The sequence below is a fragment of the Emys orbicularis genome, chromosome 7 (assembly GCF_028017835.1).
Source record: "Emys orbicularis isolate rEmyOrb1 chromosome 7, rEmyOrb1.hap1, whole genome shotgun sequence".
Taxonomy (NCBI): domain Eukaryota; kingdom Metazoa; phylum Chordata; order Testudines; family Emydidae; genus Emys; species Emys orbicularis.
In genome coordinates, this window is record NC_088689.1 from 9,601,422 (window position 1) to 9,627,991 (window position 26,570).

Below are 26,570 nucleotides of genomic sequence, written 5' to 3' on the forward strand. Positions count from 1 at the left end.
GGAACAGCCGAGATGGTAGAGAGCAGAAGCAGGAAGCCCCAAACACAAAGGCACTAAGGCCCCTTTATGAGCAGGTAAAACAAGCTTATTGGGAGAAGGGTGGGCCTGGATATGGTGGCTATTGGTTTTGAAATAAATGCCATGGTGTCATGCTTTAAAAATATATCTTCTATGTGCTCCCTCCCCACCCCCGCTATAAACAAAGTGAGGGGTGTTGTCAGCTTTATAATTATTAGGGGAAACCCTTTCCAGAAACTGGTTATGGGCAGGTTCAAACACTTGCAGGAGACAAAACATAGCAGTCATCATTTAAAAATATATTGTGTGTTGCCCCCTGGTTTGCAGGGAACAATGTTAATAAACCTTTGCCTGGCATTTGTTTGCTAGCTATGGTACGGATCAGCTGTATAGCCTCTAGGTTTATGAGCAGGTGGGATGAACTCAAATTACTGCATATTGTGTGCCCGAGTGTGAATTTCTTTAGTGTATAGTTAGCACTTAATCAGTGGTGTCCTGCCTCCCTGCAGCTTGGGATACTACTTTATGATACATTGTCTTCTTCATATAGTGAAATGGTGATATTAAAAAAATAAGGAAGCACAGTTTTTACAACCCTGTCTTCCCTCCGACCAAAATATTGTGAGCAGGCTGAAGAGAAATTAAAGATGCTTTATGTATGTGTTTAGTAGCAACTAACATACAGAGTAATGTTTACCTGACATTCAGGGTAATCATTACATCTACTATGTGGCTTTACTAGCTATACCTCTCCCCCCATCTTTTCATATAGGTGTGACATTTTCCTGTTTCACTGCATTTATTTTGTGGCAATTCTGTTGGAGCCATACAAAAAGCTTCTCTTTAAAAGTATGTATTCTGCAATCAAATAATTTTTGTATCTGAACTATAGATGTGTTTTGAAGAACATTTAGTGACAGCTTCTAATACACATGAGGTTGTAAAAAGCGTGTTCATTGTCTATGTAAATTACAGAAATATATCTTTAAGTCACTAGAGAGTTATAGTAATCATAATTGTATTGGGTTGTTGCATATACTTGACTACAGTTGTGTTTGTATGTGAACTACGTAGCAGTTCAGCATGACTTAAGTTTAATGGAGAAATATTGCGTTCAGACTGCACAGGGATTTATAAGAGTAGATATGGAAATTTAAAAAATGTCATTATATATTAAATTAAAAAGTAGTAAAAGATTATGCTAATTGTAATTTTTAGTTAATGTCTTTGAAATTGATATGGACTGTGAAAGCATGCATTTTATGTAATTATGCATGCGTGTGCACAAAGACCTTTTCACGGCAGAATATTAATGATTGAATTTTAATTGCATGTATTGTAATTGCTGCAGTAGTGACACAGTCTCAGCATTTTGGAACCAAAAATTGCTGAAACAAAAATTAGCCAATGATTTTTTGACAAATTACTTTGGTGTATGTATGTATATGTGTGTGTGTGTATGTATGTGTATATATACACACATATACATATACATATACATATACATATACATATAGTTTCTAATAGGAAAAAAATCACACACTTTTCATGGAACTATAGATCGATCGATCTATCTTTAGGTATTATTGGATGCATCTATTTATAAAATTAAGGGCCTGAAGAAGGTGGTGGTCATATTAAGTAATACAACATGTACAGCCATATTTTAAGCATAGCTTGCATAATGATCTCAATATAACCTCACGCTGATTTCTTAAAAGGATTTCTGCATCTTGAAAGTTTAATACTGTATTGTAGATACATTCCAATTTTTTTTAAAAAAAACCCTAATATTGTCAATTCTTGTTAAAAAGATTTGAGCTTGAATATTTTGATTTCCTGTTTGGTTAATCTTGAGCTCTGAGCAAGTAAAATGAAAGATTTAGGAGGTTGCAGCTGGATCCTTTCAGTTCATGTTAAACATTATATATAAACTTGTTTTGCTGAGGGGCTGGATTTCTGTAGATGTAACAAGTGAAATGATCAGGCAACAATCACCTACGTATAATCTGATAATAAAGCACGATGATTTTGAACAAAAAACATAGTTGATGTATCTTGGATTCCTCATTTGAAAAGGGAATGCTTTTCCCATGTTTTGTCAGAATCAGAGCAACATAATATTCCCTATTCTACTTTTTATAGAAATGTAAAGTAGAATCCTCTACATCACATAACAGCAGAGGTAGGGTTGGTAAATAGTACTGGTTGTGACTAGCTGCTGATCCTGGTATAGTTGTATCTTCCCAACATGACATATCTGTAAGGCAAGGGATATGGGGAGGGGCATTCCTTTGTTATCTTGACAATTAAATCACACTAATGGAAGTACTCTACTTTAAGAACACTAGATTATTGAAAGGCTTCCATCTGACCAATGAATATTTTTTGTAGCTTTCTGCATGTGGTTTTCTTTTAACATTTTCATTGTGTGTGCTCCCATTAGGAAATCCTTGGATTTGTTGTTACATGATCATGGCTTTCTATGAAATGAGCATTTCTGCTGAAAGAATGTATGATGGTCCTTATTTCAGTATTGTCATCATGAAGGAACTGTTCACTAGCGTGTGTGTGTGTAATATATGTACACCATGTCTAGGGCTGTTTAGTAAAGAACGTTAGGTATGTACACGTCCATATCTTAACTGGATTAAGAATGTAAAACTAGACAGGGATCAAATTTTACATTGGTATCAGCCTTGTCTAATAGATATCTAAAGATTGGTGGGGAAGATGTGCTCAGGGTCCAAGAATAGTATCTTTTGGAAAGATTGCATTTTACAATAAGGGAATAAAATTCTCACTGGGAGAGTATTTGAACATTTTCAGATGTGGCTAAAATATCAGCCTTTATCATTTAAATTTGAATGATAATTAAATACCGAGAATTCTCCCTTGCTACTGGCTTTTCCAAACTTCTGAGGAATGATGAAGAATTGCCCTCCACGCTAACTGCACTTGGTCCTCCCTTGGTATCCTGCTGTTAAGTGAATTCTCTCGTTAGACTCACCTCACACTTGGTAAGGCAACTCCCATCCTTTCATGTATTTATACCTGCTCCTGTATTTTCCATTTCATGCATCTGATGGGTTCTAGCCCACGAAAGCTTATGCCCAAATAAATTTGTTAGTCTCTCAGGTGCCACAAGGACTCCTCATTGTTTGTGATGGGGATTGTCTCTTTCCTCTTCTCTCCACCTAGCTACAGCTGGGATGGTTCCCTCAATTATCTCCCTCTCCCATCAGATTCTGATGGCTTTCTCTTTTCCTATCCTCAGTTAGGTGTTGGCTTTTTCAGTGTCTTTCAGAGGAGCTTGATGCTTGCTGTGTCTGGTACAGGTTACCTTGGTAGTGTGGCAGCAGTGTGAGGCTTCTGGCTACATCCTTGGCGGGGGGTGTTAGGTAAATGTTGATATGTTGCACTAGCCCAAATGTTAATTTAACCCACTGTTGGGAAGTACTGTTAACAAGTCCTGATGATGGATCAGCAGGTTTTCTGAAATTATCTGAAGTTTATTATGTGTAGCTGTTTCCTGGGGTGGTTGGTTGTGGATGCTTTTTGGATTGAACAAATCCTTGTATTTTTCCCTTTCTCTTTTTTATAGCCATATATTTAATTTTGATTACACATTGCATTGTGCTTTATCTTGGAGGAGATGACTGCATTTCTTTATGGAGATTTTTTTGGTGGGGGAGGAAAGGAACTGATGCTATGGAAGATTTAGCAGCCTCCCCATCAAGCTTGTAAAGACTAAAATAATCCTTGTTTACATTACAAATTTTCTGTGTCTGAAATACAGTTTGGTATGTTACAAAATGTATTGAGATACAACTTGTAGCATGTGATGATAAAGTAATATTTGAGGTACTAACATTTTAATTTTTTATGCTCACTGTGCCTGCACTACCGAGGTCCAATGTTATTTAGGTAACATGGTACTAAAACAACAAGGAGTCTGGTGGCACCTTAAAGACTAACAGATTTATTTGGGCATAAGCTTTCGTGGGTAAAAACCTCACTTCTTCGGATGAGGTTTTTACCCATGAAAGCTTATGCCCAAATAAATCTGTTAGTCTTTAAGGTGCCACCAGACTCCTTGTTGTTTTTTGTTTTTGTAGATACAGACTAACACGGCTACCCCCTGATATAGTACTAAACCTCTCTTTAAATAGGGGCATATTCTGGAATCAAACTCTGTTCAGCATAGTATTTCTTTATAAAGAGATGGCTCTGATTACAAAGGAGTTGTACCGTCCTTAACCTCTAGGTAATATATGTGTTTCTCTTTAAAAATAAATAAATAGATTGTGCTGTGTTTGTAATTCTTTTTAAAAGCCTCAGACTTCACATCAGATAGTTAATTTCAGCCCTGTAAAGATCAGTACAGAGTAAGAAGAATCTGTGGTATATTGTAAGGAAAATATTACAGTACATGATCTCGTAAAGTGATACATGCTGCTGCTTAGAGCTAAAACATGCTAGAATACCCTGAAGTAGTGTAAATTGGTCCCACTGTGGATGCTCAAAGAGCTCTTCTAATGATTTTGGCATGCCTGTATCCTTAGTTCTTTTAGCATTTTGTTAGTTTACTGTTAATTATTTAGACACATCACAGTCCTTTGAAAAGTAAGAAATAGGAAAAGCTTGAACAGTTTTAACTTTTCCTTCTGAGTTCCCTTCCCGTGTGTGCCAAAGAATAGCTTGTAGTCTGTGTGCTGGTGATGTTAAAGTGCATCTTTGTTTTCTAAATATATATTGAATTTTAAGTTGCATGAAATACATAACCCTTTTGTTGTGAACATTCTTGTGCTGAAGAGTACACTTCATCATATGAAAATCATGTAAATATATTTTGAAAAGAGTTTATATTTAAAACTTGACACTTGGCTGCAAGTGGCAATCATCCTGCTAAAAGGGATATTATTTGTGACACAAGCTATATGGGAGCCTAAATGTTCATCATGGGAAACGTGATGTTCAGAGCAAATTGGATGTAGTTTACTCTTACCTTTCTCACACCAGTACTTTGTGTGCCTATGTCTGCCTCTTAAAGTGGCACACATCCAAAGTGTGGGCAGGGTATATGATGTGATCCATAAGACAGTATGCCTGTGGAATCATAATGATTACACAGACATGGTCTGGTTCAATGGACCTGTGTACCCCAATACTCAGAAGCTTATCATTATGTATGGATTCTGATTGTTCGTTCTTTTGGCATTATATATATATATATATAGACCACAGAAGCTGTGCACCTTATATAGACTTTTTAATACCTTACACATTTACATTATAATGGCTGCCTAAATATTGCAGCACATCTTGGTTCACTCTCTTACTGCCTAGCCTGTTGGTGTTTTAAAATAGACTCTTTATTTGAACATAGATCTTGTTAATGGCTGGCAGTATTTTTTAAGGGGGTTCTGAAGCACGTCATTAAGTGGTGAAGCCTGTTTGTGATGAGGTACAATTTTCATTTGTCCATGTTCCAGTCTCCCACCCTTTCTGCCCACATGTTGATATAGGCACTTGGAGATAAAACAACTTTTTTTTAAGCATAAGTGATTCTTTTCACCAACTATTTCCAAAGCTATTTTATATATGAGGTTGCAGAACTGTTGTTTACTTGGAACATGCCCCTGCATTCCTTGCGTACCCCAAACTCCTGTAGATTTCACTGGGAATGTTGGGTGTGCAAAGAATGCAGAATCTGGCTCCCTTGTTGTTTAGGTAGCACGTTAATAAAGTCTACATGACTTATGATTAACATTACTAAAGGCATTCTTAGTTTTTGTTGACAGTATCTACACACTGATATGACTGAACCCAGGCACAATTTGTGAGAACTGAAAGGGACAGATGCTTTGTCTGTTATGAGGTTCCTTTTCAAAGCTGTTAAGCGTGCCATTAACCTGACTGTATTGGTGAGCAGATGTTCTGTGTTGTTTTACTACCATAAAATACCAATTTTTGCCAAAGTTTGAATTTAGTTGTCATCGTCATCATCATGGCAAATCCCAAAGAGGTATGGTCTCCTTGCAGTTCAAGCACCGCCTGGCTTGATCTCTGGTTAGGTTCTTACAGTAGTCTGGCTGAATGTTTAGTTTGTCTGTCAATGACAATCTTATTGCACCACTGAAGTTTTGGGTGCTCTCATGATTGCTAGCCATGTAGGGACAAAATGCAGTTAATTAAAAATTCATTTTCCTTAGATATTGCCTTATCTTGTGATATGGCAACAATATATATGGGGAGACAGAATGACATAGCAAGTAGTTATCTATATTGTTTTGCTTTATCAACTATAATTTTAGGGTTTACTCTTTTACACTGTCTTTGTAAACTGATGTAAACAACACTCAAAAATGATAGGCAAGTTTGATCCGATGAGCTTTTCCTATTTCTAAATGTCTAATGTAAGTAAATTGGCATGTTTAAATATGTAAAAGCTCCTTGAATAATATGACGAGGAGATAGCTAAGAAATTTCATGAAATAAGGATTGGTCCTGCTGTTGGAATTAAAGATGTCTAATTATGAAAATCTGGGAGGGCCTCAACTTGCAAGTGACAAATATTGCAATACCATAAAATTTCTCTTAGCTCTCCTGCGGTCATGAACCTCTTAATAGTGTCCTGCAAAGTGCTGCCAAAAAAGTGTAATATATATTACTTGAACATTTCATTTTTAACAGTATTCATGATAGTGAAAACTTGCAGTGTGAATACCAGGATTTTAGATGAGGTAACTATGGTGACAACAATCATTTCCATGAAGTATAAGATTAAAGAGTACTGTATTCAGTGAAGGAATAAAAATAATCTTGCAACCAAGAGACTGAGAAACTTTAGCTGATACTTCTGAATTTTCATGTGCATTTGGCTTTTAATTATTTCTCGATTGTAACACATGTAAGCTTGCTGTGGTATCTTGAAGAACATAGCACAACTGGTTACCAGTTCTGCTGTGGGATTTTCAAATCATTAGATATAGGCTACTCAAAATCTAAATGGAATGTTAATTGTCACTGCTAGAAATTGAACCATCTCTTTAAATGAAAGCTTGAATTCTTAGAAGAACCACCACCCCCTACAGTTCACATAGATTAAGATGTTTTTAACATGAATTTTGTGCCTTTGGAAAACTACGTGATTGGCAGCCAGGGAGACTGAAGCCCACTGTTTATCCTCAAGCTGTGTTTGCAGTGGATCATGATGTTGCAAACTTCTCTCCTCCACACTCCCAAATCACCCTAATCTTGATAAAAGGGGAGTTCAGTCTCCATGTTTTAGTCAGGCTATGGCTTCTCTGCTCGTATTGCCAGTAAATGCCTACTATAACAGTGTTATCTGAGCTACCAGTCTCTTGTATTTAAGATTTTCACTACCTCTTTATAGTCTCTAAATTACATTGCTTTGTGCTATAACTCATGAAATTAACAGTGTTTACTAATACCAGTATGGAAGTAGAAACATTTACATTATCTCCAAATGTTTTTGATTATTTTAACTTCCTGGGGAAAAAAGAGCTTGCACCGGATAGTCTATTTTTTTTAACAAGAGAAACCAATTCAGTGTCACTGTAATTTAAAGCTTTGTATGACAACACAGTAAGTCTAAATTAATAGAATATTTTCTGAATAATTATCTAATGCTCCCTGTACAAAGCAAATGTAGATAGTGTAGCATGTAGAATATGCAAGATTAATTCAAATCCTTAACCAAGCAACAGATCTGTTTCTTTCTCCTGTGTTATATGCAGTCAAGTAAAATATTGATATCTACTTCCTTTCCCTTTAACAAGCCTGTAATCAAAAGGAAAACTTGCTTGATTGGCCAAGATAAAAATAATAGTTGCTTGACACTTGCAATTTTTATTGTATGAATTCTAGTATCTGTGAACTTGTAACTTTGTGGATTTTGTGCTGCCAAGACAATTGCTTAGTATTTTTCCCATGGCTTCAATCAGCTGCATCTGAAAAGTAGAACCATGCATTAAGAATGTTTATTTAATCCCAAAGAATGAGTAGGCAGAGGCCTTTCCCTTTATATTTCCATAAATGTTAAGTTCTTTTTAGAAGCCTTTTGTTACAGGGAGCTCACTGAATGTATGAGAGAGAACATGACATCACTAGCAAACTATATGGCTCCTGTAAAAGCTGGAGGCATCAGGTGGTTTAATATGTAAACAAAAGCCCATAGCAGCCTAAAATAGATCTTCATAAAAATAAACAGTGCAAAAAATTACCTTCTAAACAAGGAAGTGAAGGGCTACCAGAGGAGCTCTGTATGTAGTAGTATGTGTGTTGTATAAAATGCTGATCAGAGAAGAATATGAGGGATTTGCCTTGAAAACCCACAGAGTCTGGTATCGCCTCTGATAGCAGACTATTTGTTTACATTTGTTTACATCTGTATATTGTTGACAGATGAATATGTAATCAAAGGTATTAAAAAACAAAACATCTTGTAGAAAATATACAAAAGTAGCTGCTTCCCATAATTTATTTATTATGGGGAAGGGTGAAACCAAATGATGCACATAAAAAGTGGCTTGAATTGCTGTTAAGCCCGTAACGATTTTTTTCTAATATATTCTAAAATTTAGTAGCTGTCTGTGTGTAACATACAGGATTGGCAGAATTTGATTTTTTAAATAATTTCAGTGGATAATGTTTGGTGGTTAATAATTAAAAAAAATTCTTATCTATTTTAAATTTTCACAGTTGCAGGAGATTATGCAGACAATTATTTAATGACGATGTTGAGATTCAAAAAGTTAAAGCTTTATAACTTAAAACACAAATTGTTAACATCACATGTCAAATTATACAAAGTAAATATTATTAAATCAAACTCTAGTTCTCAAGCTGCATTTTTCTTACTTTGCCTATCAGTAAACTTCAATTACCATCAGTGGAAATATTTTTTCATCAGTTTGTGTGTGTATATTACTGAGCTTAGTAATATACAACATATATCAAAATTGAAAAATAACTAAGAAGTTACTTTCAAGCCAAACAGAATTTTATACTACTGGCAAAGTGTTCCAACTGTATTGAATTTAATTTTGGATGATTATTTTTGTCTTGAGTTTATCAGGGTTTTGTTAATCTAAACTTCTGTTCAGTCATAAGAGAAGAGAGATTTGTGTCAGCACATTTATTGAATTACGACAGTAGGAACTTGTACTGAAGAGGGGGCAAATTTTGTGCTGACTTGCACCTTGTGTAATTCCTTTGAAGTGCATGGTACAAGTGTATTGTACAAGGTGCAAATTAGGGCAGATTGTAGCCTGTTATATTTGTGTTTTACTGCTGGTTATGTATTTGCTGGCTGGTGTACTGGGAAAACTGATTAGTAGCTTGCTTGGTGACATGTAATGTGTTGTGTGGTTTCTACTTGGAAGTGGCAGGTCTGGTGGGGGAAGTAAAACTTTAATTAGTGCTGCCCTGAGTAGATCAAACTGGATTTTTTTCATTGCTTTGCCCATAATTTTATTTTCCTTGTCTTGTGCAATCATTTAGCGACCACACTTACTTTTTTTTCCTGGTTAGGGCTGTGTGTGTGCAGAGAAATGTTGGTTGACTGGTATTTCTCTCATATAAGACTTACAGAATAATGATTCTAAAATGGCTTTATGCAAACCTCATCATTCTAGAAGACTTCAGTTATACACAAACAATCATTGATTAGACTTCAGTTACAAACGTATCTGTGGTGGTGGTATTCTACAGCAGGATTTTATTTATTGAACCAATTAGCTGTTGAGTGGAAATGCAGAATTTATATATCTCAACAAATTGCAGTACTGGCAACAGGAAGATCTTCATTCTCAGAGGACAGTGACAGTTAATGTGTAACAAGGATGTGGGTTCAAATCCTGCAATCCTGATTTGTGTGTGTAATCCCATTGAAATCAGTGGGTCTATTTTTAAGAGGAAGGATTACATGTTTGGACCATATATTCAGTGGCATGTGTATTCTGAAATGTTATTGAAACTGTTCCAACCTTTCTGCAACAGACAGATGGGATGAACGCTCCTCCTTTAACAAGCAGTTAGCTTCACTGGTATGACTGACTTTCCGTTCCTCTCTGGGTCTTTCCTCTTTGTTTCAGCCCCCACGGTTTCCTCTACTCTTTTCATACAGATCAGTAGCAGCTTTACATACTGTTGCCCTCCTGTGGTAGTGAAAAACAAAACATTTTTCTCAGACATCAAGTTGTGTAAAATTGAGAAGGAAAAGGATGAAAGCAAAGAAACTATTTCTCCCATTCAGCATTTGCCCCTCCCAACATATAGCACCGCTCTTGGTTGAGTGTGCTGCTTCAAAAGCAGCTTTAAAAAATACTTTGTGAAATTTTTGAACTGATGTAATATAACAAACACTACAATTTGCATTTATAGCTCCTGTCATCCAAAGATCTCAAAGCACTTTAGAGAACTGATAGATGTTAGCCTTCCAACACTTTTGTCAGTTAGACACTATTTCCTCTTGTGTTACTGATGGAAAAGCTGGGTCAGGTAGACTACAGGGGAGATTTTCAAAACAAGAAATAGAAGTTAGGTGATCGGCTCCATTTGATTGTGTGTCAATAGGAGGTGAATGTCAAATTCCTATCTGTACCTTTGAAAATCTGCCTCAATGTGACTGGGCCTAAGGTCACAATGAGTAAGTAGTGGAGCTGGATTATCACGTAGAACACCTGACTTCTAATTGTGTGTTCTGACCACTAGACAGGTTTCCTTTTCAAGCAAGTAAAAGCATAGCAAAGCAGCAGATATAAAACTGCTCCCTCTCTCTCTCTGAAAGCTTTAAGTGGCATTATTTCTTAATTTCTGCATGTAAACGTAAGCATGTTAAATACATAGGATGCCATAAATCAGAAAATTTCCAGGGACTATCCTGAGGTGGGGAGATATCACAGAAAATTTCTAGTTTTCAAACTTTAGGAAAAATGTATTTTGCAGTTTTTACCCCTCTGTTTTGCACCAGTAAGATGTGATCTGTCAATGTTCATAGGCCTCAAATATACATGATTTAAAAAAAAAATCACTTTTGCTTGCATATATCTATTGAACATTAGAGCAATTATTGGCCCCGTGAAATAATAAAAATAATGGAGGGCAGTAATGATCTCAAAGTCAGAATTAATGGTCTACGTACACAATTTACATACAACACTTCTTTTCTTTTGATGGCACAGGCGTCATGTTGGTTTGTGTAATGAGTATGGCTGTGTGTTTTTTCACAACCATGACTTCTGTGCTGAAAGATGTGACTTCTAGTACTTTTACTAAAAATTGTCTTTCACTCCAGTCTACCTGATTTTTTTTTAGTAAGACTCTCTCAAGAATTTGTACAGAATTGATTCTTTATGAAGTGGTTTATTATGCTTTTGAAGATAAATGTTCACTTGTAATCTAAACAGTTTAAGAAAATGAGTTTAAAAATTATTTCAGGAGCTAAATCTGCTCAGAGTCTCCCATCAAGTTTTTGTAGCTTTACAGTGTTATATTTTGTTTCCATTATTTCAGTGTGTGTCTCTTTCACAGAGTAACTGAGGGTATGTCTACACAACGAAATTATGTCGACTTTATAGAAGTCGATTTTTAGAAATCAATTTTATACAGTCGACTGCATATGTCCACACTAAGTGCATTAAGTCGGCGGAGTGCGTCCTCACTACTGTGGCTAGCATCGACTTACGGAGCGGTGCACTGTGGGTAGCTATCCCACAGTTCCAGCAGTCTCCGCCGCCCATTGGAATTCTGGGTTAAGCTCCCAATGCCTGATGGGGCAAAAACATTGTCACGGGTGGTTTTGGGTACATGTCGTCAGTCGCCCCTCCCTCCGTGAAGAAAACGGCAGACAATCATTTCGCGCCAGACATCAGGGCGATTAGAAGAGCACAGCAAGGCGTGCTGCGCATCAGAGAGGCTTTGAAAACCAGTTTCATGACTGGCCAGGCTTCGGTGTGACAGTTGGGTGTGTTTCTTCTTGATGCAAACTGGCCCCCTTTGTTGATTTTAATTCCCTGTAAGCCAACCACCCTCCCTCCTTCGAAATAAAGTAACTATTGTTTTGAAACCATGCATTCTTTCTTTCTTAATTTAAATAAATGAGATAATGGACAAGGTAGCCCGGGTGGGGTGGGGGAGGAGGGAAGGACAAGGCCATATTGCTTATTGTAGCCACACTAAAAATCAAACTGTTTGAATGACAGCCTTGTGTTGTTTGGACCATCCTCTGGAGTGGAGTGGCTGGGTGCCCGGAGCCTCCCCTCACCCGCGTTCTTGGGCATCTGGGTGAGGAGGCGATGGAACATGGGGAGGAGGGTAGGCGGTTATACAATGGATGCAGTGGGGGGGGGGTCTGTGCTCTTGTTGGCTTTCCTGCAGCTCCATCAGACGCTTCATCATGTCCATTTGCTCCCCCATTAGCCTCAGCTTCGCGTCCTGCCTCCGCTCTTCGCGTTCACTTAATTCTTTCCTGGCCTCTGCTACTGAATGCCTCCATGCATTAAGCTGTGCCCTATCAGTGCGGGAGGACTGCATGAGCTGGGAAAACATGTCATCGCCAGTGGGTTTTTTTTCGCCTTCTAATGTGCGATAACCTCAGGGACGGAGATGATAGGGGGAGCGTAGAAACAGTCTACGCTCTACGATTCTGGGGGGACTGCATGGTCACGCTGACCAAACAGGAAATGAAATTCAAAAGTTCCCGGGGCTTTTCCTGTGTACCTGGTTAGTGCATTGGAGTTCAAAGTGCTTTCCAGAGTGGTCACAATGGAGCACTCTGGGATAGCTCCCGGAGGCCAATACCGTCGATTTGCGTCCGCACTACTCCAAATTTGACCCAGCAAAGTTAATTTTAGCACTACTCCCCTCGCCGGGGAGGAGTACAGAAGTCGATTTTAAGAGCCCTTTAGGTCGACGGAACGGGGTTGGTTGTGTGGACGCATTCATTTTTAAATCGACCTAACGCGCCTAAATTCGACCTAACCCCATAGTGTAGACCAGGCCTGAGATTGCAGGGCTGTCAAATATTAGGAACCCTCACCCTTGAAAAAATAAATACTTCTATAATCTTCATGTATATCTTGGGTCTTGTAGCAAAGGTAAAAATAAAGTTTTCAGGCGGGTGTGATTTCTTTTTTTTCCCCATGTTGAACAGTGTCTTTAAAACTATTGATGACATTGATTTAACTTTTTTAATAGAAAATTAATTGGATTCTTTTTGCTTTTGTGTATTTTATTCTTTTTTTGCAGTCACAAAACCATGACTTTCCCCATGTTTAGAAATGATGATCACGGGATAATGAGCCAAAGAGGCGGAGTCTTGTGTGTATGATATGTGGGTCATGAAAGCAAACTGAAATTCAAATCATTCTTTCTCTCTCTCACTATTCATGTTAAAACACAGACAATGCTGCAAACAATGTTCATGTTAAGGCATTTAGGTATAATATATAACCTGCAGTCTCACAACTATGTATATTCCAACCCAGATTTAGCTTTCCTCCCCATCTCTAGTTTGCCTTTTCAAATGGTATTGTTTTGAGGATTTTTCCTTTTGATATTAGGGGAATATTTTTAGTGAGAGACTGCAGGTTACAAGGGGAAGTGCCAGGTTTGACACAGTTTTGCCTTGGCTGTCTGTTTTATTAAGATTTTTCTTTAAATTATGCACTGTGTATATATAAGCTATTGTGTGTGTGTGTGTGTATATATTAACGAAATTGTTTAAACAAGTTTATTTTTTTTAAAGGCAATACATTATTTAACTGCTCTTCAGTGTACAAATCTCTAATTAGCAACCATTGGACAATAATCTGAATGTCCAGGGGATCTGGGTGCATAATCCCATCCCCTCCACAGACAGTATCCTCAACCCCCTTAAATGTTAAAGACCTGGCTGCTTTTGACTGCTGTAGGTCTTGCATCTGCATTACACCTGTGGCCTAATATGAAGTTAGTAGTATAAAATAGCCAAATTTAAATGTTGACATTCTGGAATGAGTGTTTTATCTTAAGGCAGGAAAAACATGATTGTTTTCCAGAGAACAGACAATGGTCCAATGGGGCGATACAGCTTCTTCTTACGAATCAAGCTGCTTAATTTACTGAAAGGTCCACTCTTGGCTATCTGGTGCTGGAAATGTTTGTGTAGTGTACCGGTATTCATGTAAATGTCATTCAGTGATTAAATGTAGTCTTTTTAAATAGCTTAAGTTAAACTAGACTTGCAAAAGACTGTATTTTGAATTGTTTTCAGCTTTCTTTTGATATTTCTGATTACCATTCAGTAGTTCTTGGTGAAATATGTACATTATACTCAAACAAATCCATTAGCATTTGATACAATATAGAAAAATCATAATTAACAAATTGAGAGCTCTTTGCAAAATTGGGGAGGAAGAAACTTTAATTGCAACAGATGGTATTTTTCAACCCACATCAGCATCACAGATTTGCTGGTTCTTTATCAATTTTTCTGTGGTCTTAATAGCATTTTTTTTAAAAAAACACATAAATTTCAAAGTCTCTGACTCACTGGGATAATTTCTCATCTCTTGAAACACCTAAGATCTGTTGCCTGAAGTCAGACACCTTGTGCTATGGGCTTGTTAAATCTCCTAAACTAAGCAAGGATGGACTGGTTCAATATGTGGAAGGAAGTCTTAAATGGAAAATGCAGATAGTGCTGAAGTATTGGTAATGGGGACTCAAAGTTCTGGCTGTTTCTGGTCATTGACGATCTTGAGACAATATCCTTAATAGCATATTCATCATTGTGTCTTTAATAGTTAAATTCCAATTTAGGCCATTAAAATCTGTGTACCAAAAAATCCCTGTGTAGCTTCATTTGCATACAGTATTCTTCACTTATTGTTCTACTTTCTTCTCTGATAAGTGTGCTAGACAGCTACTGTATTTCTCCCTGTACAGGTTGTGTAGCAGTGGTGAGTGGAGATTCCCATGTCCCCTACCTACTGTATCTGCCTCATTTAGTGAGGTTTAGTGAGCATTTGTGAAGCCTTTTGGAAATCCTCTCATGAAAGTGTTAATAATGCCAAGTGTCACTCTAGGGAATAGTGAAATGAAGTTTCATTTTAAAAGTTTATATTAGTGCTGCACTAAATGCACAGTGGCCAAACAGTTTAGTTAATAGTAGATCTGTTCCATTGATGTCTTGTCTGTATTTAGGATTAGCCTCCCCCAGATTCAGTAAACAGTGGCCAGCAGCAGATGTATATGCACCATTACATATCTGGAGCATATATAAGGAACACTCAATTTGCAATGGTTGAGTTTACTCATGGTTCGAGTGGTTAAAGCTCAATGGGTAAAAATTGTGGTTTTCCTTGATTGCCCTTGGAGTTTGCACTAGTGCAGCCCTACTAGTAACTGGCTATTGATTGCTGAATTTCAAGTGTAGACAAAAGTATGCGCCTAATTAATCAGTGCTTTCCTCTCCTTTTCTATGTTCTATAGTCATCTTTTTCTGCTATACTGATGTATGGGAGAAAATGAAACTGAAATGCATGTTTCCCTCTTATTTTTTCACTCTCTCCCAGCCAAAGTATTACATCATGACAATATCTTTAAGCATCCAGCTCAGAATGAGGGTCCTCCAAATTGTCAGATTTAGACTCATAGACTTTAAGGTCAGAAGGGACCTTTATGATCATCTAGTCTGACCTCCCGCATGATGCAGGCCACAAAAGCTGACCCACCCACTCCTGGGATAATTCTCTCCCTTGACTCAGCTGTTGAAGTCCCCAAATCATGATTTAAAGACTTCAAGTCGCAGAGAATCCTCCAGCAAGCGACCCCTGCCCCATGCTGCGGAGGAAGGCGAAAAACCTCCAGGGCCTCTGCCAATTTACCCTGGAGGAAAATTCCTTCCCGACCCCAAATATGGCGATCAGCTGAACCCCGAGCATGCGGGCAAGATTCTCCAGCCAGACCCTCCGGAAAAAGTTCTCTGTAGTAACTTTTAATATCCCATCATTGACCATTGTTACTAATTACCAGCGATGGCACTTTATGGACCTATTGACTAAAATCACGTTATCCCATCAACGAAAGTGAGGATAGAATGTAGTCTTTTAAGCTTGATTTTAGAACTGATAATTTTTCAGTCTCGTTTCTGTTTAATTTGCCTATGGATCTCTTATGTTTCTCCCACTCACCCACATTCACTTTTGAAAATGTCAGCAAAGGTATGGTAATCTTAATAAGGTTTGCTTAATTTTATGGTATTTATGTGTCGTCTCATTTAATGCTCAAGTCTTTGCTTCCCACAGAGTTTCAGAAACCTAAGGGCTGTATATATGTACATGTATAACATGGTCCTGTGGCTAGGACACGGGACTGGGAGTCTGTTTCTGGTTTTGTCACTGATCTGCTAGATGACCTTGGGGCAAGTCACACCATTACTCTGTGCCTCTTTCCCTTTTGATGCTTTCCCATGCTCAGAAAATGGAAAACTAGTGGCAGAGATAGGAATAGAATGTGGGACTGCTGTGTTGCAGTCCTATGTTTTGTTCGCTGTGACTAGGCAAATCATTAGAGAATATCTATTCCACAAGCTTAGAAACTTGGAATAAAAGTCTTGTCTCTTAAATTCACATAGCAAAAATCTGCTCAATACTATTCTGTTCTCACACCTGCACAGAGTTCTTGAGTTTTGGGGATTTGTTTTTAAATAAGACGCAATAAACACTTGTACTGATGATCTAGAATAGGAGGATAGAGAATTCTATAATTTTACATTAGAAAGCCTTTTAAAAAAAAGGAAAGTGGCAATCTCAAAAAAAAAAAAAATTCTGATTAGCTCTGTCTTCATAATGGAAGAGTAGTGATCCTTTTAAAAAACATTAATTTTTGTAGCTGCAGCCTTCTGTTTGGCCTCAGGTCTTAGAGTGTTTTTCCATTTGATTGCAAGATGTCTTAAAAACTCGCACTGTTTTTGGAACTTATTGAACTCGATAATTATAACACTTTAAAAAAAGTAGCACTTACTGCACGTAAACTACCATTAAATGCATAATATGTAGCACTGTTGTGATACCAAGTTAAATTCAAGAGATTGAGTTTGGCAATCTTTTGCGGGAACAGAAGTGCTGAATTTAGAATGTGGGATATCTTTGTGTATTGCATCAGACCACGCTTGCAGAGAGTTGTGGAGCAATAAACAATTAACTTTTAAAGGAATGTAAAACATTTTTCAGACATTCCAGTAAGAGATTCCACCATTATATAGAACTCAGGAAGCAAACATGACATGTAGCATTTTCCTAAACTAAAAATAAAGTAGTGTATGCTCTTAAAACATTTAACGTGGTTTTTCCAAATGTTATCGCTAATATTTATCCCTGAGCATTTGCAGTCAGGCAAAATTGTTTGAAATCCAGTGGTTACATAATGTGTGTGTTGATATGGTTCTGAGTGTTGCACAGTATCCTATGTAATTTAAGTGGTAAACAGTATTCCAATGAAAGGAAACCAGGTGGAGCAGTGAGTAAAACGTTCTGGGAGGATGTATAGCCAGTGAAACACTGAGTTATGTACTTGGAGCAATATTTTTCTTTGAGGAAGGACTTGACTTATATCTATAAAGATACAATCTTCATAGTTAGCCACTCAAATTCCAGTTGAATTACTACATTCCAATTAGATCTGTAATTCTTAAAAGAAGTTCTTGGGTTAAATTTGGCCCAAAACATAGGTTTTTTTTAAAACAACTTTAACCAAACAAAAGACAAATAGAAATATTTCCATGATTTAGCCCCCCCCTCAGCCTCCACCCAAATCCTCTAAGGGAGTGTCTACTCTACAGACTTTGGTCAACACAAGTTATGTCGGCATAAAGCCGCCGCAGTTAGTACAGTGCATGTGTACTTGGCTTCTTGCTTCGGCGCTGTGCGTACTCGCCAGGAGTGCTTGTGTCGATTCATAGTGCAGTGCACTGTAGGTAGGTATCCCAGTGTGCAACCTGCCACCATACAGCACACTATCTTTTGGGAAGTTTTGGCAATGCATGATGGGGCAGAAACGAGTCATGCAGGTGTGATTGGGAGCAGGGGGTCAACTTCCCAGCCTGCAACTGTGTCCATCCCATGTCTATACATTGACCATGGCTCAATGCTGCTTGGGGAGGTGGTTTTACTGTGTCCCTGTGATGGGGCACTTACGTCGGTGGGAGACAAATTTAAGTGTAGACACGTGCACAGCTAGGTCAGTGCAAAAGTGGCTTATGTCAACCACACTTTGTAGGGTAGAGCAGGTCAAACAAAGTTTTTAGATAAACTTCCCCTGCAGTATTTGCCACTCATACTAGCAGAATGGTGCAATGTTTGAGCACCTGAAAGAAACTGACTGGCTGATTTTTTTGCCCAAACTTAAAGTAATGTAAGAAGTAGATCAACATAAAAAATGAAAAATAATTGTTTAAAACAGATTCACAAACAGTGCTTGCTTAGTGGTTTGTAGAAAGCTGGCCTGATGTATGGTGCCTGTATTTAGTTAAGACATCTAAAAACTCATTAAATACCTTCCTGCTATTACTTGTTCCATGTAGGCAATTGATGAAATTGCCGCAAGGATGTTACGTGATTGTGAATGGGAGAGGGAAGTGCATTCACAAGACTATTTCTGAGAGGTGGTGATCCCTTTCAAAGAAGAAATTTGAGAGCTCCTGGTTCAAAAACTAACTTTCAATTTTACAAATCTAAAATGTTAGCAAGATAGGGAAACAAAAATTTGAAAACATATGTGAGGCTTAGCTATATGCAGCCTGGAGTAAATGTCTCCAACTACTGTTGTTGTCCTCTGGGCTTAATTTAGTGATAGGGTAAATGGTTGTGTAAATTGGTCATATGCTAGTTTACAATTATACCTGTTTTAATGTGCACGGATTTGGTATGCAAAACAAATGTAAATTACATGCATGGAGGTAAAAGGGGGAGTACAGGAAAAGCAACTCACAAAGAAGTATATGATAAAGGCCCTCATTTCTCCCACACACATTTCAGTCTACATCATCCCCAACTGTCATAAAACCAAATTCAGCCCTGGCATAAGTAGGACCCCAGTTAATTTCAGTGGAAATTGCCCTTTTTATGCCAGGGCTGAACTTGGTCCCCACAGAATACCACTCTGTAAGTTGATCTCATTTTGCACATCTTCAAATTTTCCTCTCTTCCAGTAACCATAAGTTTACAGCATTCAATGCTTTTAAATACTAAACAATAACCAATTACAAGGATGCTCAGTGCAGAACATTAAGCAGTATTCATTTGAGAATTATATTAGCATTTTTTGGCTAGGAATTTGAGTGATGTAGACGAGGACCAATTTGATAGGAAGTGTTTTGTGCTTAACAAATAAAATGTGAACATCTGTCTCTAGAACGTTTTCTTACTTTTGTTTGAGGTTCAGTTTTATCTCCTGTGTTTTCTCCTCCTCTTCTGGTCTCAGAGCTCTTTTTTTTTTTTTTTTCTTCTCCAGTTATTCTTCTCCTTAGCTATTCCCTGCACAGCAGAGTATTCTTGTAGAATTAAATATTGGCTCCAATTCTGGTGTCTTATTCTGGAAGTGCTACCACCTGTAGACATCTAAGGCCTTGTCTACTATAGCAAAAGTTATCATGCTAAGAATTAATTGTTAGGACTCTGTCAGGCTTGTAAATCCACACACAAGTGATGTCAATGGTTTGTACTGGTGTTACGTACTGTTTTGGATTGGACTTGCTTTGACCTGTCTGAATCAGAACTGTTTAAGGCTTCACTGTACTTTTAGTGTGGACATTATGTGAGCAGTTTAAATGTTCACAAATAGATTATATAAACATGAACAGATGATGACTTCTTGCCGAATTACTTAGAACATTTAAAAACAACACACTTGCTTTTGTCTAACGTGAAGGACAAAAAGAGGTAAAAATAAGTGAATTCATTAAAAATCAGTATGAGGTAGAATTTTCCTTTTGGTTTTTGTATGTCCGCAATACCAATAGTATGAACTCCCATGTAGCGATGAGCTGCCCTGGAGCTTGAATCGTTTGATCCAAACTGTTTTATGTAGTTTTGTTCACTTCCGATTTTTTTTTCTTTGTTAGGTTACAGGAAACTTTAAGATACACGAGTTGCTCCTGTTGCACTTCTTTTTAAACAGTACAAAAATGATTAAAACATTTTAAAGAGTTTTTAGTGTTGAAATGGTTCCTGGCAAGAAGAAATCATGTTTTCCTTCTCTGTTAACAGTAGAAATGTCATTGAAGACATTTGTGTAAAAAAAAAAAAAAAAAAAAAAAAGTCTCATCCTAGCAGACTTTGAAGAATCTGCTTAGAAAGGATCATATTTTTTTTTATGAAGGAAGGCATCTTGTTCCTGTGAAGTTACTCAATTTATTGTGACAGCATTTTTCAAAATTGTAAGCATGCACAAACTAATCTTATCAGGCTCATAGTTCAGAAAACCAGAGTGCTCACTACTTCGTTAATCTAAGGTAATTTTTAACTTCAGAGTATTTTGACTTGTGTTGCTAAACTTCAAATAAAAATGATGCATTATGATTAAACATTTTTTGTGTGGTGATGTACTAGATTTCTTATCCAATCCCGAGTGCTAAAATGGCTCTACACAACAACGTTTTCTGTTCATTTCCACATAAAGGAACACCTTAGTAGATGGGGCCAAGTATCTCACCTGTCTTAGGTCCCAGTCCTGCAATGAACTCTTAGTATTTGACGAGCAACATACTCCATATTCTAAATGTCTAGAATCAAATTATGCCCTATTTTTGGAACGTTCATGGAAGCACAAAACTGAGTCCCCAATTAATGTTCCTATGAGAGAAGGTAGGAACTCTTGTCCTCAGCTGTGTGAATGTCCAGGTCTGTGAAGAAATCTTCACAGGGACTGACTGCCTCTTTGTGGTGATGACTTCTCTTTGCGGTCAACATTAACTTTCATGATGAAAATTCTTGTTAATTTGCTAGGAAATGATGCCACATAGGCTGGCTGTCCCCTGTCACCCTCCACTTGGCTGTATTCTTGTGTCATTCCACAGAGAGGCTTTAAGGAAGGTACGGCCAATCAGACTCTTCCTTCCGATGTCGTTTAGGTTTCTGGCGTGGATTTTCTGCTGCTTTCCTCTGTTCCAGATTTGGTGGGGATAGTGCTGTTGTGATGGCCCCTAGTAGGTAGTGCTGCATGCATATTTCTAAACCAGCATTTCATTGCCAAGAAATTAACCTGTACTATCTTGTTTCCTTCCCCCCAAAAAGTCAACTGCAGCAGCATTACTGGATACTATAAAAATGTTCTGTCTCCACTAACAATTTTATAACTGACACCACTAGTACAGTTTTTTCATGGACATGGGTACAATAATTGTCAATACTGATTCACAAAGCTGATTTGGTCTAAGGCCTAGTCTACACTTAAAAGTTCTGCTGGTATAACTATACTGGCCTCTTAATGTAGACATAGACCTGGTCTACGCTACGCAGTTAGGTCGACATAAGGCAGCTTTTGTCGACCTAATAATGTCAGTGTCTACGCTGCAGCCTTGCTCCTGCTGATGTAAGTGCCCTACTACACTGACATAACTCCACCTCCATGAGAGCCATAGGGCTTATGTCAGTATAGTTAGGGTGACACCATGACATTGACAAGGAAGCCAAGCAGCTAGACTCCAGTCTCCCCCCTAGAGAGCTGGGAGACTGGGCAAGAAGCCTAGGCAGCTTCTCCCTACCCCCCCACCTCACCCCACTCCCAACTGGGAACATTGGCTTCCTTGTCAATTTCTGACAAGGCTGCCCAGCACCTGGGGGGAGGTGACGAAACGGGGCAGCTGGACCCTGCTCCCCGGAGGCAAGAAGCCCTGGTCAGCTTCCTCCTGCTTCTGCTGTGGAATGGGAAGGCAAGAAGCCCCAGGCGGCTTCCCTCCCACTCCCGGCAGAGTAAGGGGAGGCGAGGGGGGAGCAGCCCGCCAGGAGCCTATGGGGCAGCTAGGCTCCCGGCAGGGAGCTGCCAGGGGAGTACCTGTTGTAATGTATGAGGGTGGTTTATAGAACACAGTGAGGTCTGTCCAGGTTGGAATTCTGCTCTTCAGTTTAATGGTTGTTTTTCTCTCAGAGTGAGCTGCTGAGTTTTCCCCTGGTCTGGCTCTCTGAGGAATGCTTTGTGAAGGCGTGAGTCTTGATTTGTGATATGCATCTGGTGAAGGTTGGGCTCTTTCTGATCTCAGTTTTAGATAGTTGGTAATTGATTGATAATGCTTTGCCTTTGACTCCTTTGAGTTTATTCCTAATTGTAACTGTCATGGTGGTGCCCTGAAGTAGTTGCATTTCTTGGGCCAGTTTCATTAAAGATTTTGTAAATCAGAACATTGAAGTAGATCTGTTGGAGAATGGGAAATGAGCGCAGGTTGCAGAGCTTTCCTATTCGGTATTTAGCATTAAATACACCATTGCCTTCTTGACGTAGAAGCTAGGATGTCAATATGGTGAAGAGGATGCTTTAGCAAACTGTTTAATGTAAGGTACCTGAAATAAACGGCAGTGCTTAGCTAATTATCTTAGGTGTCAATTGAAATTTGTTAAGACATTTTTGTCTTCCTTTTGGTATCTCCAAATCAGACACTTCAACATACATTTTGGAAATACTATGTTAAAACATAGGTAACATTTTTATTTCAAGTTGTTCCTACTTTAGGTAGTTGGTGTGTAGTGATTGTGCAAAGGGGTTAACTTCAAGTTACAAATTGGGAGTTATATATAATATTTGAACAGGATCCTTTTTAGTTACATAGTGGCATAAGGGGAATATGAATAGAGCAAATTAAGAAGCAGAGTAGAAATAAAATTAGTTCTCAGGAACTTTTTTGTAGTGATAAAACTTTCTTGTGATTTAAACCAGTGGTGCTATTCATTGGCATGACCTTAAAATGATTTATGAAAATTTTACAGCGTAAAGAGTATTGCTAGAGCAATATTCTTCCATATGTTAGGAATGCTTGGGGTTCAGATATATTGGAAAGAGATCTCTACTCAAATAAAAAACAACCTTTACTAGGTACAGCTGTATGGACCTGTTGGCATGGCTATTAAGAATTATTAGCTAAGCAAGTAAAAGCTCAACTATATCTAAACTGATATGCCATATTTTTGCCATCTGTAGTTACACATGCAATTTCTGGAAGAAAAAGGATTCTCCTGATAGAATGCGTGTATCTAATATAGCCTTAGATGTAATGAAGAGAATCAGCTAGACTGGAAATTGGGAATTGGGTTCCTATTATTGATGCTTCATTTTTAATTAACTTTTTATTTAAACTGTACATTATACAATTTAATTATAAAATTAAAATAAGCATTAAACAACCTAATAATATAAAACAAAGGAGAAATAAGAGTACAAAAGAAGCGTAGGTGCAAGTTGTATGAGAACTTAAATGCAGATGCTTTGGGACCAGGATTTTAGAGTTGAAGTCATTAGATGAATTGCCTGCAGTGACCCTAAAAAAAGGTGATCCAAGAGATGGCAGTAAACAAGTTTAGGAAGATCCTTCATAAAGCTGGATTGTCCATACTAAAGGCAAGGTCTTCTGTTAAATATTATGGAATTTGTTCAGGAGATAAAGAATCCAGAATGAAGAGCTAGTTCCTGCTTCTTGTTCCTAAAAAGAGAGTCCTATTTCTCACATGCAAAGGACCTGAGAAATTTTTGAAAGCAAGCTCTGAAGATGAGCAGAGGGTCAGTATGAAATTATATCAGAAGCTGTAGAGGCCATCATATTTGGGGTTGATGGTTTCCATTGTAAACACCTGTATTATTGTTTTATATATATATATATATATATATATATATATATATATATATATATATATATATATATATATATATATATATAATTTTTTATGGAAACTCACTTATCTGGCTGAAATTTTCCAGGCTTGGGTTGGGTTTTATCAAAAAATAATTTATGTATTTGTTAAGCTTAGTTTAGTTTAAAGTTTAAGAAAACAGAGTTCATCTCTTGGAAAGCAGGAGGGAATGGGTGGAAAAGCCTTCCCAATTTTGTATTTATTAAAAAACACTCCATTTTTAATGAGGTCTACAGCCTAGACACATGCTAATAATCATCAAGAGTGTCTTGAACATTCTGGTGAATTTGGTTTTGATTTCAGAGATGTGACCTTATGAAACGATTTTGTTCATAAGCATTACATTTTTAACTCAGGGTTTGCATGCTGAGCTCATAAGATGTGCAGCTAAGAAAGGGTACAGTGTGCATAGTTAACTCACCTGCATAGTGAAGAGTGAACTGAAGGTGCACATGCTCTTTGTAAAGAGCTTGAGAGAGGGCTTCTGCAGGCCTCTGAAGGTCTGTATGGGAGAATGATCTCGGCAGGCTTTATTAGGGGCAGGAAAAGAGCTAGGAGTGGTTTTGGGGGCCAGGAGCAGGGGGTTCTTGAGGAGGGTGGTTCTAGAGACAGGGAAGTTGTTGAAATTGAAAATGGATTCTCATCTTATAGTAAAGTTTTTCCTGCAAATTGAAAACGTAAGTGCTGTTCTCACAAAGTTGATAATGGTACAAGGCTCCCAATGATACATGTGGAAAACTTTAGGCACCGGGTGGAATATTCCATGCAGACCTGTTTATAATTTCAGTGGCTTCTGGCTCCCCTGGGCTCCCCCAGGGGTTGCCATAGCTAATGGGTGTGTAAGAGGAAATGCCTGTTCCTAAAGTTAGCATACTCAGCATGCTACAGATTAAATATAACAAAATCAGTTAAATGGGGATATTGATACAATAGGCATCACAGAAACTTGGTGGAATGAGGATAATCAATGGGACACAGTAATACCAGGGTACAAAATATATCAGAAGGACAGAACAGGTTGTGCTGGTGGGGGAAGTGGCACTATATGTGAAAGAAAGCATAGAATCAAATTAAGTAAAAATCTTAAATGAATCAAACTGTACCATAGAATATCTATGGATAGTAATTCCATGCTCTAATAATAAGAATATAGCAGTAGGGATATATTACTGACCACCTGACCTGCAGCTGGCAGGGGGGTGTCTGTGGCAGGGGAGTGAGGAGGCAAGTGGTGGGTGGGGGACTGAGGAAGGATGCAGGAGGTGAGTGGCGGGGGTGGGGGTGAGGAGGCGAGTGGTGGGCGTATGGGCAGTGGGTGGAGCCCCCCTTTGGGGAGGCTAGCCCCTGACTCCACCTTTTCCACCCGTAACCCCCGCAGCCAGAGCCCTGTGATCCCCTGCCCCGCCCCGTGCCTGGAGTCACAAGCCCCCCGCCCACAGAAGCCCCAACTCAACTGGAGGAGCCCTGGGCTGGCCGAAGCCCCGAGACACCCCTCCCCCCCAGCCAAAGGAGCTCCGGGTCGGCCGAAGTCCTGAGCCCCCCCCACCTGCCCGGAGGAGCCCCGGGTCGGCCGCAGCTATACCTCCCCTCCCCAGACCCAAGCCGCCCAGATATGTTTTTCATTATTATCTGGACTTCTATGATGTCAAAGCATTTTTAAATTTACTTCAGAACCGTTGTACAGACAACCACTTTTACCAAAAAAGCAAAAGAAACCATAATAAAAAAGACAAGAACATGCAAAGCACCTTATTTGTGTTTCTGTTCTCTTAGGTCCAGTAAAGAATAGATAACTGTGCATTATTTTTATTATTGAGTCTGCAAAAAAAACCCCAAAGCCTTACATAAATAAATTACAATTATTTGGATGTATATATGTGCATATTACTTCATTAACTTTAGGAAAAATAAATAATTTTAGGAAAAAGTGTCAGTCCTGCCACCAGCAAGAGTTGGTGGCCGCACTTTGAGGCCACCAAAAAATTTGTTGTAAGAATCCCTGATCTAAGCCACAGTTCTAGAAGCTCCCATGCTGGCCAACCTACTTACACTAGATACCAGGAGCGGGCCCACTGGTGCCCCCACTTCCAGAGCCCTCGGCTACTGTCGCCGCCGCCATGCCTTGCCACCAGCAGAAGACCCAATTTTGATGTGATGGTCAAGAGCTGCGAAACCCCCACATCACTGCCTGTGGCCTCCTGTGCCATCTTTGGGGGCCGTCTTGCTGTATGCGCCCATCATTGGGCAAGATCATCACAGATCGATGGGTTTTGGAGATCGTGTGATACGGCTACACAATAGAATTTCTCACCTTCCCACCTCACCAGGGCACGCTCCTGGGCTCTCTCTGGGGAGCTCCGCCCATAACATCCTCACATCAACGTGAGGCAGACGCCCTCCTTAAAGGGTGCTATCAAACACATGCCTGCCCCCTTCATTAACAGTGCCTTCTATTCCCCGTACTTTTCTCATCCCGAAGGAGGACGGGGGCCTCCACTCTATCCTTGATCTCTGCTTACTCAATACTTTTCATCAGAAAGACCAAGTTCTAGATGGTGATGCTCATTTCCATCATTCCCTCCTCCCCCAGGGGGTGTGGTTTGCAGTCCTCAACATGAAAGACACATATTTCCATATCAATGTCCA

The 26,570-nt window shown here is 38.6% G+C and overlaps 1 protein-coding gene across 1 annotated transcript in view; it reads left to right on the top strand.

Annotated features, from left to right (window-relative positions):
- The window catches only part of SHOC2 (SHOC2 leucine rich repeat scaffold protein), a 107,898-nt gene that overhangs the window by 1,254 nt on the left and 80,074 nt on the right, over window positions 1–26,570 (top strand). Inside the window, exon 2 of the mRNA XM_065408025.1 lies at window positions 791–867. The gene's annotated coding sequence lies outside the window, so the exon portion shown is untranslated. The remainder of the gene's footprint in view (window positions 1–790; window positions 868–26,570) is intronic.